General features: G+C 43.1%; 1 long non-coding RNA gene across 1 annotated transcript in view; it reads right to left on the minus strand.

Annotated features, from left to right (window-relative positions):
- The window catches only part of LOC116529765, a 13,586-nt gene extending 8,447 nt beyond the window's left edge, over nucleotides 1-5,139 (minus strand). The window contains exon 1 of the long non-coding RNA XR_004259659.1: nucleotides 5,017-5,139. This is a non-coding gene — a long non-coding RNA (uncharacterized LOC116529765). The remainder of the gene's footprint in view (nucleotides 1-5,016) is intronic.
- Between the last annotated feature and the right edge of the window lie 10,943 nt (nucleotides 5,140-16,082).

A 16,082-nucleotide genomic window follows, 5' to 3' on the forward strand; every position in this document is an offset into this window, starting at 1 on the left:
CCTGTGAGTGTTGTTCCCTTCCCTGTGCCCAAGTGTTCTCATTGTTCATCACCCGCCTGTGAGTGAAAACATGGTGCTTGGTTTTCTGTTCTGCCAGTTTGCTGAGAATGATGGTTTCTAGGTTCATCCATGTCTGTACAAAGGAAATGAACTCATTGTTTTTTATGGCTGCATAGTATTCCATGGTGTATATGTGCCACTTTTTTTTTTTTTGGTCCAGTCTATCATCGATGGGCATTTGGTTTGTTTTCTAGGTCCTTGAGTCGTAAACAGCACCATAATCAACATACGTGTGCATGTGTCTTTATGATAATCCTTTGGATATATACCCAGTAATGGGATTGCTGGGTCAAATGGAATTTCTATTTCTAGGTCCTTGAGGAATCGCCACACTGTCTTCCACAATGGTTGAACTAATTTATACTCCCACCGACAGTGTAAAAGTGTTCCTTTTCTCCACATCCTCTCCAGCATCTGTTGTCTCCAAATTTTTTAATGATCGCCGTTCTAACTAGTGTGAGATGGTATCTCAGTGTGGTTTTGATTTGCATTTCTCTAATGACCAATAATGATGAGCATTTTTTCATATGTTTCTTGGCCACATATTTGTCTTCTTTTGAAAAGTATTCATATCCTTTGCCCACTTTTGAATGGGTTGGTTTGTTTTTTTCTTGTAAATCTGCTTTAGTTCTCTGTAGATTCTGGATATTAGCCTTTTGTCAGATGGGTATACTGGGAAAATTTTTTTCCCATTCGGTTGGTTGCCAGTTCACTCTAATGATTGTTTTGCTGTGCAGAAGCTCTGGAGTTTAATTAGGTCCCATTTGTCTATTTTGGCTTTTGTTGCCGTTGCTTTTGGTGTTTTAGTCATGAAGTCCTTGCCTATGCCTATGTCCTGAATGGTTTTGCAAAGGTTTTATTCTAGTGTTTTTATGGTGTTAGGTCTTATGTTTAAGTCTTTAATCCATATGGACTTAATTTTAGTGTAAGGTGTCAGGAAGGGGTCCAGTTTCTGCTTTCTACACACTGCTAGCCAGTTTTCCCAACTCCGTTTATTAAACAGGGAATCCTTTCCCCATTGCTTGTTTTTGTGTAGTTTGTCAAAGATCAGATAGTTGTAGAAGTGTGGTGTTGCTTCTGAGGCCTCTGTTCTGTTGCATTGGTCTATATCTCTGTTTTGGTGCCAGTACCATGCTGTTTTGATTACTGTAGGCTTGTAGTATAGTTTGAAGTTAGGTAGCGTGATGCCTCCAGCTTTGTTCTTTTTGCTTAGGATAATCTTGGCTATGTGGGCTCTCTTTTGGTTCCATATGAAGTTTAAGGTGGTTTTTTCCAGTTCTGTGAAGAAGGTCAATAGTAGCTTGATGGAGATAGCACTGAACCTATAAATTACTTTGGGCAGTGTGGCCATTTTCACAGCATTGAGTCTTCCTAACCATGAGCATGGAATGGTTTTCCATCTGTTTGTGTCCTCTCTTATTTCCTTGATCAGTGGTTTGTAGTACTCCTTGAAAAGCTCTTTTACCTCCTTTGTTAGGTGTATTCCTAGGTATTTTATTCTCTTTGTAGCAATTGTAAATGGGAGTTTGCACATGACTTGGCTCTCTGTTTGTCTGTTATTGGTGTTTAAGAATGCTTATGATTTCTGCACATTGATTTTGTATCCTGAGATTGCCAAGTTGCTTATCAGTTTCAGGAGATTTGGGACTGAGACAATAGGGTCTTCTAAATATACAATCACGTCATCTGCAAATAGGGTCAATTTGACTTCCTCCTTTCCTAATTGAATACCCTTTATTTCTTTTTCTTGCCTAATTGCTCTGGCTAGAACTTCCAGTACTATATTGAATAGGAGTGGTGAGAGAGGGCATCTTGTCTCGTGCCAGATTTCAAAGGGAATGCTTCCAGTTTTTGCCCATTCAATATGATATCGGCTGTAGGTTTGTCGCATATAGCTTTTATTATTTTGAGATACGTCCCATCAATACCTAGTTTATTGAGAGTTTTTAGCATAAAGCGCTGTTGAATTTTGTCAAAGGCCTTCTTTGCATCTATTGAGGTAATCATGTGGTTTTTGTCTTTGATCCCGTTTATGTGGTGAATTACATTTGTGGATTTGTGTATGTTGAACCAGCCTTGCATCCTCGGGATGAAGCCTGCTTGATCGTGATGGATAAGCTTGTCGATGTGCTGTTGCAATCAGTTTTCCAGTATTTTACTGAAGATTTTTGCATCAGTGTTCATCATGGATATTGGCCTGTAGTTTTATTTTTTAGTTGTGTCTCTGCCAGATTTTGGTATCAGGATGATGTTGGTCTCATGGAAAGAGTTAGGGAGGATTCCCTCTTTTTGTATAGAGTGTAGCTATTTCTACCAGCTGATTCCAGTAGATCCTATTTTGGGAGGAAGGTTGATAGGCCTTCCTTGGGCCCCGATCCAAACGGGGGTCTATCCAGTATGAACTATGCCTTCATTTCTAAACAATGCTTGTTCCCCACCACAGCTGGGAGCACAACAGTAGATCTGTGCAGCTCTCAAAGGGTAAGCATTTTACCGGGAGAGCCACCGCAATAAATGTCTGCAGGAGTTTGTGGCCCTTTACCCCCTGGAACTGTGAGCTTGCTTCTAGGAAGATCTAGGCTTGCTGCTCAAAGAGTCAGAGTTCATACAGGACTTACTGATGCGGACTTTATAGGGGAAATTCAAATTGTAGTGTCTTCTTCCTTCCCTGGAGTGCTGAGCCCAGGGGACGCATAGCACAGCTTTTAGTTATACCATATGAAAAAATAGGAGGAGGCAAAACTGGAAGAACAGACAAGACAGAGCAGCGTATTGAGTAAATCAAATTACTGGTAAGCGTCCTATATGTGAGATTACAATTCAAGGAAATAAATTTAAAGGATTGGTCGATACTGGAGGAGATGTTTCTATTATTTCTTTCCAACATTGGCCACTTCCTTGGCCCATGGAAAATGTTCAATTCAATGTGCTTGGAGTAGGGCAGGCCTCTCAAGTGTATCAAAGTAGTCACATTTTCACCTGCAAGGGGCCTGAGGGACAGCTTGGACCTATGCATTCTATTGTAATGCAAATCCTTGTTAACTTGTGGGGAAGAGAGTTGTTACAGCAATGGGGAGCTCAGGGTTTAATACCTGAACAATCATATAGCCGCACCACCCCTCCCCCGCCTCCCCCACTCCCCCCCGCCCCCACTACCACCAGGCCACCAAATGAGGCAGGATAAGGGCTGTGTGCCTGGGATGGGATTGGAAGAAAATTTGCAAAGCCCAAAGGAAATTTTAGAAATTGAAGGACAAAAATCTTGGCAGGACTTAAGATATTCTTTTTGATGGCAGCCATTGCCAAGCCACCAGAGCCTATTGCCTTGAAACGGATGACAAACAAACCTATATGGATAGAGCAGGGGCCACTGACAAAAGAAAAACTGGAGGCTCTAGAGAATTTAGTTGCTGAACAACACCTGAATAAACAAATTCAAGGAAGAAACTGGAAGGCAATTGATCTGGTGGTGAGATCTCCTCACAAAGAATCAGGAAAGAGGTAATATAATAACCTGGGGAGAGGATTTGCTTATATTTCTGCAGGTCCAAATAAAAAATGGGCGTGGGTACCATCCAGACATTTAAAGCTACACTATGAGGCAGATATCAAAAAAGGGACTTGTAGAGGACCCCCCAGTCGCAGAGATGGTGACACTGACATCGAGGTGGAGTGCTGTTTCCATGAGGAGAACACATACCAACCCTCACCACCGTCTTGGGGTCAACGTAAGAAACTTTTACAAATAGCGGAGGAAAACCTGAAGAAAGCAGGACCGCCCATTGTGGTAGCCATGATGACAGTTATCACGGTTAAAGTGGGTATTTCTGGAGTTGGGACAGAAGTAAAAGGAAGTTTCACATATTGGGCATATATTTTTTCCTTCCTTTATTGTCTATAATAATTTAAGAAAGAACAACATTTCTGCCATCAAGACAGAAATGCAGATAAAATAAGGAATCGCCCCCTAAGTTAAAAACATTAATCTGGAGAGATTGTGTTGTGATAGAATGAGGTACTGCACAACAATTCCTATGGAATTATTATTGATTATTGGTCCCCTAAGGGGATACGTAGCAATGACGGCGCCAGTCAGTCCACTTGTAGTAAGATGGAATTCAGATGGCAGATAAAGAACTACAATTATTTGGAATTTATACATACTGAGATCAATAATTCTGTTGTCTGGAGAGATGGGGGATTAATAAAACCACAACCAAAAATAGTATGGCCAATGATAAGAGGTGGATGAGAAGAACTTTGGAAAAATACTTGTGGCCCTAAAACCAATAAGTCTGGGAAGGAAAATATAACAGAGAATAAGGCCCTAAATCTTATTCATTAGAAATTTATGAGAAATCTCTTTAGATTCAGAGCTGTGTTAAACCCCCATATTTTGTGGTGCTGAGAGAATTATGGACTAACTTTAGTAACTCTAAAAAGTATAATGAGACCGAACATAATCGGGAGAGAATAAAACAGCACCCGGAAAGGCCTTTAGACAGTAAGCAAGGAAGAGGGACCCAGAGGGCCTTCGATGCCTCTTTCCGGGAGGAAGTAGTTACAGAAGAATGACCTCCACCCTATTTCCGAAAGATTTCTGGGTCCCAGCTCCTTAAGGGAAAAATATAAGTGTGGGCAGTTAGTGAGGTTTCGAGGTGCTTGGGGAGGCTGCAGATGGATTGGCCGCCCTAAAATCTGGACGAAAACGCTTGGAGGATCTGTAATTGCTATTATGATTATGTTATTAATCTGTCTTGTTTCTCTTTGTGTAGTTTGCAAGTACAGATCCAAAAGCCTCCAAGAAATGGTTCACCAAGATAGAGCTGTACTTGTTTACCTAGCTTTGTGAAACGAGGGTGAGATGTTGAGAACATTGTTTACCCCGCCCCGTGGTTCTCTTGTGGAAGGTACTTTTAGTTTGTAATCAGTGGTACGTGGGTAACAGCTTCCTACCTAGTATATTCCTGAGTTATGTGTATATGTAGAACACCTGTGTATTAATGAGAATCACCTGTCAAAGAGCAAATAAATACGTGGATGACTCTCTGCTCAGGGCCTTCCATCTGGAGAGCTGTCAGCCCCCAGGATAGATCCACTCTGTTGTGCTATCTGTGTCTGCCTCTCAAATACCTTCAGCATCGTCTAGGTGGGGGGTCTCCCGACCGAGCTGGTACTCGGTAGACCACAAAGCATATGCTCACTTGAAAGTCATTTCCTCAGTGGGATGATCTGTGCAGCAAACCATCATGGCACACATTTACTTATGTAACAAACCTGCACATCCTGCACATGTACCCCTGAACTTAAAAGCTGGAAATTAAAAGAAAGTCATTTCCTCTTTTTAATGAAACTGATTTCTTAGAAGGTTGTGGTCCTGAGTCAAATGTCACTGGACAATATGATTGTAACAATACTACAGGCCTTGGTGGACTGTTTCACTAGGACTCTCCCAGCTGGGGGTGGTGGCTCAAGCCTGTAACCCCAGCACTTTGAGAGTTGGAGGCAGGAGGATCACCTGAAGTCAGGAGTTCGATGCCAGTCTAGCCAACATGTTGAAACCCCGTCTCTAATAAAAATGCAAAAATTAGCTGGGCATGGTGGTGGCCACCTGTAATCCCAGCTACTTGGGAGACTGAGACAGGAGAATCACTTGAATCCCAGAGCCGGGATTGCACCACTGCACTCCAGCCTGAGTGACAGAGACTCCATCTCACACCCCATATAAGCATTCTTTCTGTACATAATGGTACATGCTTTGTTATTATATGGAACAATTCTCTAAAGCATTTAAAGATCATTGATTGCACATTAGTATTTGTAACAGTACAAGTACTTTCAAGCTGGATATTGCTGTTTATATTTTCTTTCCTGGGGTGATTGATGTCTAGAAAAATCAGGGAGTCTCTAACTGGATGCTGAAATTAATCACTGGTCTCTGGTTAAGTCTAGTGAGCTTCTGTGTGCTTAAAGAGGCTCATTTATTAGTAAATTTCAGAAAGTGATAAATATAGATACAACTCTTAAGACTGCAGGATGGGATTAATAGCCTTCTCTTTCTGCTTCTGATGTTGTAGAGGAAGCAAGCTGGGAATTCTTGTCCTTCCACCATGTGCTGGTACCAGACACATAGCATCACCCATTGTGTCATTTGGATGCTCACAATAAGCTCATTTAGCTCCATTTTACAGGTAGGGAAACAGAACCTCAAAGATGTTCAGGGAAAGCCCAAAATCATTTGTCCAGTAAAAAAGAGAAATCCTCAAGCCTGTAATCCCAGCGCTTTGGGAGGCCGAGGCGGGTGGATCACGAGGTCAAGAGATCGAGACCATCCTGGTCAACATGGTGAAACCCCGTCTCTACTAAAAATACAAAACATTAGCTGGGCATGGTGGCGCGTGCCTGTAATCCCAGCTACTCAGGAGGCTGAGGCAGGAGAATTGCCTGAACCCAGGAGGGGGAGGTTGCGGTGAGCCGAGATTGCGCCATTGCACTGCAGCCTGGGTAACAAGAGTGAAACTCTGTCTCAAAAAAAAAAAAAAAAAGAGAAATCCAGGGTTCAAGCCAGGTCAAGCAAAGCCCATTTTCTCTTACCCCCTCTTTGCTACCTTTCTTCCTGTTATTTTTTTAAAAATACTCACATCTGTCAAAAAATTTTAGAGATTGAGCATGGGGAAAACACAAATAGCTAAGATTCACAGATAACTGCCAATTCTTATTTTAGCATTTCTCCCAAATCTTTAATTAGAAAATCAGGACTGTTATCTAGTCAGATTGGCTGGTGTGACGTTCCCTGCTACCTCCTGGCCTGTGTTGCAAGAGGTGAAACTGCCAGAAGGTGGCTGGGAGGACGGACCAGGCATGCATTTCGGTATAATCATGATTTGCTGTTGTATATGTGCTACTGTTTGAGCAGTAAATTTCAGATTTCATAAGTTTAAAGTGTAAATAGGAAATGTATACGATCAGTAAGAGGTAAAGTTGTACGTTTTTGTCACGGAAATTCAGGATGAACATTTTTATTGTCATAACAGACTAAGATGTTTTATCTCCTTCCCTGCAGCATACCTGCATTCTGACACAAATGTGCTGGGAAAATGCTAAACAGTTTTGTTCCCTTTTACACGGAAATAGATATGGAGCTGGTGGAAAACGTTAGTGAGCAACTGCTGTCACCAAAAAGAGAGAAGGAATCACAACCCAATCTTTTATTGTCAGGTATTTTTTTAAATCTGGGTCTGTAGTAAACAGAAGCAGCAGCTCTTATTGTTAAAAGGTATTATTCCAAGATAACCTTAGGATGTTACTTTCTTTATAAGTGTCATCAAATGAGTTGCCTGCACAGTCACTACATGATAACAGAATTGAATATGATAAAGAGCACATAACAGACTTTTAAGAAATTACATCATCTGACATTCGTATGCGCCATTTTTAAAAACCTGCTTTTAGAAACTGTTAGGAAACTCAGGGAATGGCACGTATAAGATTCATATAGACTGGGTCCAGTGGCTCATGCCTGTAATCTTAGCACTTTGGGAGGCCAAGGTGGGCTGATCACTTGAGGTCAGAAGTTCAAGACCAGCCTGGCCAACACGGTGAAACCTCATCTCTACTAAAAATACAAAAACTAACTGGATGTTGTGGTGGGTGCCTGTAATCCCAGCTACTCAGGAGGCCGAGGCAGAAGAATCACCTTGAGCCCAGGAGGTGGAGGTTGCAGAGAGCCGCAATCACTCCACTGCACTCCAGCCTGGGCAACAATGCGAAACTCTGTCTCAAAAAAAAAAAAAAATCATATAAATGGGTCCTTGCTACCCTGCTCACCCCTCCTCTAATGACACTGCCTTTATGTGAGATGAAGTGGGTTCAGCAATAGAAGAACAGAGGTTATAATGTCAGGGAAGTGACTCTGGAATGGTGAAGTGGGAAATCATGGACTTTGGAGTCAACGACCTTAGGTTAAAATTATTGGTTTTACTGCTTATTACTGTATGACCTTAAACAAGTTACTTAACCTCTCTTAACCTGAGTTTCTGAATCTGTAAAACAATGGCAGGAAGACATGGTTCGTGACATTATTGAAATGTTACATGAGATGATAATGCAACTAACCCTAAGTGAAGCCACAACCCATCTAGTTCAGTCCCAGAGAAACACACACTTCTCAGGCAACCAATCAGGGGGAAGCAATTCCAGTTTTATTCATTTCTCAGCACTGAAGAGAATCCAATTCATAACCAACCTCAGTATTTCTCATTGCTGCTGCTTTTGTCACCGAGTTCACTCATGTCAGCAGCCTCTGGTGTTCCTTATCTACCATATTACCAAAGAACTTTCTCCACCCTTCCTTCCTTTTTCTGCCACTCCCATCCCACTCCCCACCTATCCATTCCATCTCTTTCTTGTCTTTATTACAAAGGTTATTTTACCTCTTTGGGGAAGTCCTTTCTCTTCAATTCTAGTCTCTCAGAGTCAAATATTTTTCTATGGTCAATCTGCATGACAACTACACAGAAACCGTTCTGAAAGAGAAAGACCTATGGTTGGTTTGGGAGGATAAAGTTTGGCAGAGAAGGAAGTTTTAATTAAACTGGAAATTATGGGGCTTTCCTTGTTGATGTAGGAAGGTGATGTGGTAGAAAATGTGCCAACATTTTATGTTGATCATTTTACCTCCTGATATATGTAAAGAAAATAGCACCAGATTGGGTACAAAGTAGAGTCTCAACATGTGTGAGTCTGTCTTCCACTCAGCATCTGTTCCAGACATCTACTGCTGCGTAACAAACTATGCCAAAACTAAGGGTCTCAAAATGATGATGATTATCTCTAGTGGTTTCATGCTTGACTGGGCCCAGCCAACCAGTTCTCACTTGGGGTCTCTCATGTGACTGTAGGAAGATGGCATCTGAGGCTAGAGTCATCTAAAAGTTCTGCTGCAATATGGTGCCTCTGCTGGGATAGATGGAAGAGCTGGCAATTGACTACATAAAACACACACTCCTCTGTCTGTCTGTCTGTCTGTCTGTCTGTCTGTCTGTCTCTTTATCCCCCCACCCCATCCATGTGGTCTTTCTATGTGGCTGGTTTAGTCTTCCTCCTGGTATGGCAGTCTCAGACTTCTTCCCCAGAGTGAGCTTTTCAAGAGACCCAGATAGAAACTGCCAGGCTCATTATGAAGTAGCCTCAGAAGCTACACAGCCATCACTTTTGCAAGTTAAAAGCAAGCCATAGGGCCAGCCCAGATTCAATGGGAGGAGACTGCAGCAGTGAAAACCGAGGTACGCAGTTGATTGGGGGACCACCTTGGGATATCACCTATCACATAGTCAACTCGACTCACCCCAAAACATGTTGTCTTTATTTTGGAAACAGAAATGTTTGGTTATATTTTATAGTTAATTTTGCTGAAGAATCGAGAGCCTGGGTCAAGTGGGCAATGTCCTTTGGTAAGCCAACAAAGTTCAGAACGAAAACATTCATTCCCTATCTTAGAAAAGCAGTGTAGCACTAACATCAGAATGCTTGAGTTTGACTTTTTTTTTTTTTTTTTTTTTGAGAAAGAGTCTCACACTTTCGCCAGGCTGGAGTGCAATGGCATGATCTCAGCTCACTGCAACCTCCACCTCCCAGGTTGAAGCAATTCTCCTGCCTCAGCCTCCCGAGTAGCTGGGACTAATGGCACCCCCCCACCAGCACCATGCCTGGCTCATTTTTATATTTTTAATAGAGATAGGGTTTCACCATGTTGGTGAGGATGGTCTCGATCTCTTGACCTCGTGATCCACCCACCTTGGCCTCCCAAAGTGCTGGGATTACAGGCATGTGCCACCGTGCCTGGCCGAGTTTGACTCTTGACCTCACCCTACAGTCTCTTTGAACATGAGCTGGTTTTGTCATCTCTCTGGTTCCTCAGCAGCAAAATAAGACTGACATTATGCATAGGGCTGCTAAAGACAAAATGAGATGATTTCCATAATAATGCAGATACTGCCTCGTACCTAGTACGTGCTCAATACATGTTATACTTTTGAATGCAGATGCCTGGTCTACTTATCTAGAGAATTTTGCCTGTAACTGCAAAAAGACACTTCAGTCAGGAAACACCTTAACCTCACACAGGGATTCTAGGCAGTTGACACTAGTTTCAAAATACGTAAGTAATGTAATTAGTAATGTGAATATACTGAATAAATGGCAAGCTTCTAGCAAGCATGTTTATGAACAAAAGCTCATGAAACTTGCACTTATTTAAATTTTTAGCATCTCTAAACAATTTTGTCTTCTGCTCCATTGGGAAATGATGCAAAACTGCATCCTACTAAGGCTGGTTTTTCCGTTCATTTTATTATACTGTTAGGAATTCAATCAATGACAGATTTATTTGGGTGAACGAGTACAACCAAAGCTTTGCAGACAAATACAATAAAATCTGCTAAGTAAATTCTGAGGAAACGTGGCTGGCTAGAAATGAGTGGAATGTGGGGAGAGTGCCTTCTAAGATGCCAGGGGGAAGGGGGGGGTGGTGGGAGGGAGATAGAAGATCCCAAGATCCCAGCCTCATCATTCACAAGGAGAAGGCAAAGCACACTCCATGGAGGGTCCAACAAACCTTTAGAAATCAAACGAGAAAAATACCAAATTATTCCAAGGGCTTCCTAGGTTTGGCTTTGGGGATGGAGTATTGAGATAGGGCTTGGGGTAGGTGTGAGGTCCCTCCATGGAATAAGAAGTGTGTCATTCTTTTTGAGACCTTGTCCCTAAGTTCAAGTACAGATAGCGTAACAGAGGAAGTAGAGGACTGTATCAATTAGCATTATTTGTATCAAGCAATGGAAACCATTTCTGACTAACTTCAACAAGAAGGAATTCTTTGGGAATGATATGGGACAGACAAGGATAGGAAAAACGATGGATTCAAAAAGGACAGGCCCAGGCACCTCTGGAAGCTCCCAGTGGCAGGAATGAACAAGCGGTCTTGTCCAGACATCCCCAGTAGATTTTCAGTCTTTACATCGTTCAAAGACAAAAATAGCAATCAGCCTAGTCGTTTGGTTGACCATTAGCTAGAGAAAGAAGGAACACCGTGATTGAAAATCCCACTGGAATATAATCCAATGAGAAAGAGGTAATTCCTCCAAATGAGTGCTCTGCCCAAAGAAAGTTAAAGGATGACGGACTATGGAAAGCAGCATGCATCTGTGACTTAGTATCAACATGCCAGAACACTAACCCAGTGGTAAAATGGAACATCCTGCCTCTGTGGCAGAAATCGTCAGGCATGTGGATGGTAGTGTGTTGCTGTATTGCCTGTTTCACCAGAAGGGAGCTTGCTTCACCCCAGGAATCTGAGAGGTAGTTGAGACAGAGGAGTAATTATAGTCTGAGACAACACTTGGGAATAATAGATTTATTGTTATCTTGCAGCTTCCAAATTCCTATGGCAGGCAATATCTCAAACACAGAAGCACCCTGTTACAAAGACCTAAGCACTTATTGAAAGGAAAAGGCTACTGGAAAAATCAAATGTTAGTTTAAACGAATTAATTCTGTTTGCTTTCCTGGTAGTCTCAGGCAACAGGGTTTGAATAAGGAAATGAAGGAAGCTGATGATTTGGGAACTCTAGAGAAGTCAGGGCTGACCCAGGGGATGTGCAAGATCTTAGGGCAGCGGAGGTTCAGAGCCCCTGGTGTGGAGGACAACTGGTGAAAGCTGAGCTTGGCTCTAGTAAGGGGGAGGAGCACTTTCTTCTCAGTTTCCCCAGTAAGGACACAGTCCCCAACTTCCAGGCCTAGAGCTCGGGCTCCTATGGTCATTCAGCCACATTAGGGGTGAAACAGCCTTCTGTAGAAGAGGCCTTGCTACTGAATCACCGTTTATAACTTTGTTCCTTGGAGAAAAAAAATGCATCTTGGGTCCCTAAATACTGACAAGAAATTTTGGAACCTGGCTTTTTCCTAGATTGTGCACAGTGCATAAGGCATCATTTATACTCCATGATCTTGCTGGTTGGATTTATTCTGAGCAGTCTGGCTTTGCGAGTTCCATCAAGCCAAGACTCGTCTCACACACGTGTAATTCGGTTAAGCCCTTAATGATGCCCAGTAGCTTTATCATGTCTGTCTCTGTGTCTTTATTTAGTCTGACTGATTTACTAATGGACTGACTTCAATCCTGTGTCTCTGTGGGGTACAGATAAACAAGGGTTTACCCAGGGCTCATAAATAAACCCAAGGATACCTTACCCTCTCTTGGGGGCAATGAGCGCTGGCAGCTCCTCTGAGGCATTCTTATCAGAAGGCTGTCTGCTGGTCAAGGGTACCTCAGTGACTAGAGGCTAAGGGGGTAAGAGAAGGGTCAGATTACCCAAGTCAGGAAACTGCAGATGGGAGGGGAGACGGGGTTCCCGTCGGGGCTCTGCAGAGGCTATCACATGCCCAGTGAGGCAAAACTTCTTTCTGTTTGCCTCAGTCTGTCCTCTCTCTCACTGCCACACCAAGAGAAGCTAAAACCAGAAGAGGGAAGAAGAACAAAGTGAAAGCATAGGCCAGTCCTACTGCAGGCCTCCTCTCCATAGAGGGTCCAGAGAGCCTAGGTCAGGCCTGAGCCTCCCAAGGGAAGACCAGGCTGGAGCTTTCAGTCAAACCGGACTCTGTGTCTGCATGTGTGTGAGCACACTTGCAAAACTATAACATGATGATTTTTCAATGTAAGAAATGGAACAGCATGTCCCCTTCAGTGAATTTATTTTATTGCTGTCTCTGTTAATATAGCAAAACCATAAAAAGTGAGATTGCAGCCTGATGGTATTTTGATCTTAAATCATCTATATGGCTAATCATGAGGCTGAGGACTGTCAGAAAACCAAGATGCCTGTTGGAATGTAAGCCCAAAATCACTCCAGCTTTGCAGATTGAGATTTTTTTTTTTTTTCTTTTGAGACAGAGTCTCTGTCCTGTCGCCCAGGCTGGAATACAATGGCACAATCTTGGCTCACTGCAACCTCCGCCTCCCAGGTTCAAGCCATTCTCCTGCCTCAGCCTCCCAAGTAGCTGGGATTACAGGTGTGCACTACCACGCCCAGCTAATTTTTGTATTTTTAGTAGAGGCTGGGTTTTACCATGTTGGCCAGGCTGGTCTCAAACTCCTAACCTTAAATGATCCACCCACCTCTGCCTCCCAAAGTGCTGGGATTACAGACGTGAGCCACGGCGCCTGGCCAGATTGAGGATTTTTTTAAAATATACCTTATGGACATTTCTTTCTGTACTTCACTTTTCCTTATTGGAAAACGATGTAGATTTGTAAAACAAAGTAAAAATGAAGAATCATTTTTGGCAGCTGGCGTCTATGCACCCGATGTGCGGCAGCAATAGTCTCAGCTGTGAAATGAGAGGATTAATTCGTCTCTACATGGCATTCTAGCTCCGAACTCTACGAAACTTAATACTGCTAAGGAGCATGGCAGTTTCCCAAATGCCGACCTCCAGGCTAAGAAAGCAAATGTACCGTGGGGTCACCATCTGGTATTATAGTGACTTCTTTGAGTTTGTGTGTTGTTTAATGACTAATTGGCTACTAACAGTGGAGGTCTCTGGATTCATTTATTCTAGTCAAATGAACACATAAGCTAAAGTTCACAACTAAGAACTGTGCCATTCATTTGCCATCTGGAAATGAAAAGCTTCATTTTACTGCTGGGCAAAACAGAAGACATAGAACTCAAGTATCAGTAAGTCGCAATAAACTGGGTTAAAAAAATCGATATTGCCATAACCCCATTCAGCGTAAATTAAAAGGCCTGCTGAATGCCAATGTAGAGATTTCTATTGCAACCCACTTCTTTCTACTTCTTTAAATAATCTGTGGTGTGTGTGTGTTGAGATTTTGTGAGAAATGAACAAAAGACTTGATGTGTTATTTTAAATTGCTGGAACTTAAAGTTTCATTTCAACATGATGTATGGGGCATAAACCATTGCAGTTTCTCATTTATACTAAAAGTTGATAAGGCACATTGTACTGGGTTTGTTGGCAGGAAGTCTATAATTAATTTTATTTTCCAAAAGATTTGTGCCAGGTCAAATTTCCAAAGGAAAACTGGCCAATTTTCCAAAAAATATTAAAGGGTAAGTAGCGCTTCACTGAGGCTTTTCTATCTGGTGTTCATTAATGTGGATTAATCCTGTTTAGGAAGACCAGGGAGGTGTCTGAGTGCAGCCCCGCAGGGTGGATGTGAAGGCAAGCAGGAGGAGAGCAGGGGGAATTGACTGGCATTTACCATGAGTGGATTTCTGATACTTGAAACCACAGCTGACACTAATCCTCACTTTGATTCCCATTTCGGCCGCTGGCTATTTTTAGGGCAAAGAACTTGAGACTTTATATCCGAGGTTAAATGTAGTGATGGATGTGAAATAGGGAGTTAATGAAAACTCTCATCCCTCTCAGAACACATCATCGGGGTTGGGTGAAATGCATTTGCCTCAAATGCAAAAAGAACATAAACAACAGTGAAGAGGGAAAGAAGGACCCGCTTGAAGGCTGGATGTCTGAGCTTTAGCTGAATATCATTTGGCCTGTGGGACAAGCTCCCAGATTTGATTTGATTTACAGCTGCAATCATGAAAATGCAATAAAGCAGTAGGAACATTTAGTGGCAATATTCTATATTAAAAGATGGAAGACAGGATGGTTTATGGTTCTTTATGAGTAGACAAAGCATTTTAAGAAGAGAAAATAGTATGACCCACGCTTCCCAGACTGTACTCTACTGGAGTATGAGCAAGATGGCATGGAGACAGTAACACACTTCTGACTTGCCATTCCCCCGTGGCCAACCTCCAACATGCAATCTATCATGTTTCACCAGCTGACAGACCGGCAGTACCTTAGTCCTCTGATTTTGTGGAAGTGAGGCTGGTGAGGATTTGGGGGTGATGTCTGTGACTAAATGAGAAGCAGGGCATTCAGATCTGGCCAACAGGGTGGACAGATTTCCCAGCCAGAGCCTCTCTCCCCAGCAGCAGAGCCAGGGCTGCTCACCCCCATGCACCCTGGGCAGCCCCATGCTCCCATGAAGGGGAGTCCCCTGCCCACCTCCCCCTTAGTCTCCACAGCAGGATTCCAGCCAAGGGCCATGTAACCCTCTCCCAACTCTTCGAGGAGGCAGAGCACCTGGTTCGGGCAGCTGGCATGGGCATGGCCCACTCTTGCCTTGCTCTGGTGAGCTGTTTTCTCTGTCTCCCCTCCCCCAGCATCTTGCCAGTCTGTGAGGGAGGTGGTGCACTGGCTAACGCCACTAAAGGCTTGAGGGGCTGAACTGGCTCAGCTGCCTTGACTTTCACATGACCAAGTGGCATTTGCCGAGGACTGGCCTTGGAGGCAGGCCCAGATGCCCAAACCTCACCACAGCAGTCACAGGCACCTTCCAGGAGTTTGTGCTGAGATACTTACATTTCTGAAGGCTGCCCCAGCGATGGAACCCTTTGATGACTCTTTCTTCTAAAGCAAAGACAAGGAGAGTCACTCTTCAGGTGGTCACAGACATATGTATTTATTTATTTATTTTTGAGATGGAGTTTCACTCTGTCATTTATTTATTTATTTTTGACACTGAGTCTCACTCTGTTGCCAGGCTAGAGTGCAATGGCATGATCTCAGCTCACTGCAACCTCCGCCTCCTGGGTCAAGCGAATCTTGTGCCTCAGCCTCCTGAGTAGCTGGGATTACAGGCACACGCCACCATACCCAGCTAATTTTTGTATTTTTAGTAGAGATGGGGTTTCACCATGTTGGCCAGGATGGTCTGGATCTCCTAACCTCGTGATCCACCCGCCTTGGCCTCCCAAAGTGCTGGGATTGTAGGCGAGAGCCACCATGCCCAGCCGACATATTTATTTTGTTTTATTTTACTTACTTATTGAGACAGGGTCTTTCTGCATTGCCCAGGCTAGACTGTGTGTGGCACAATCATGGCTCATTGCAGCCTCGACTTCTGTGGCTCAAGCAATTGTCCC

This window comes from Sapajus apella, unplaced genomic scaffold (genome assembly GCF_009761245.1).
Source record: "Sapajus apella isolate SASKATOON/1434 unplaced genomic scaffold, GSC_monkey_1.0 scaffold63, whole genome shotgun sequence".
Classification (NCBI taxonomy): Eukaryota; Metazoa; Chordata; class Mammalia; order Primates; family Cebidae; genus Sapajus; species Sapajus apella.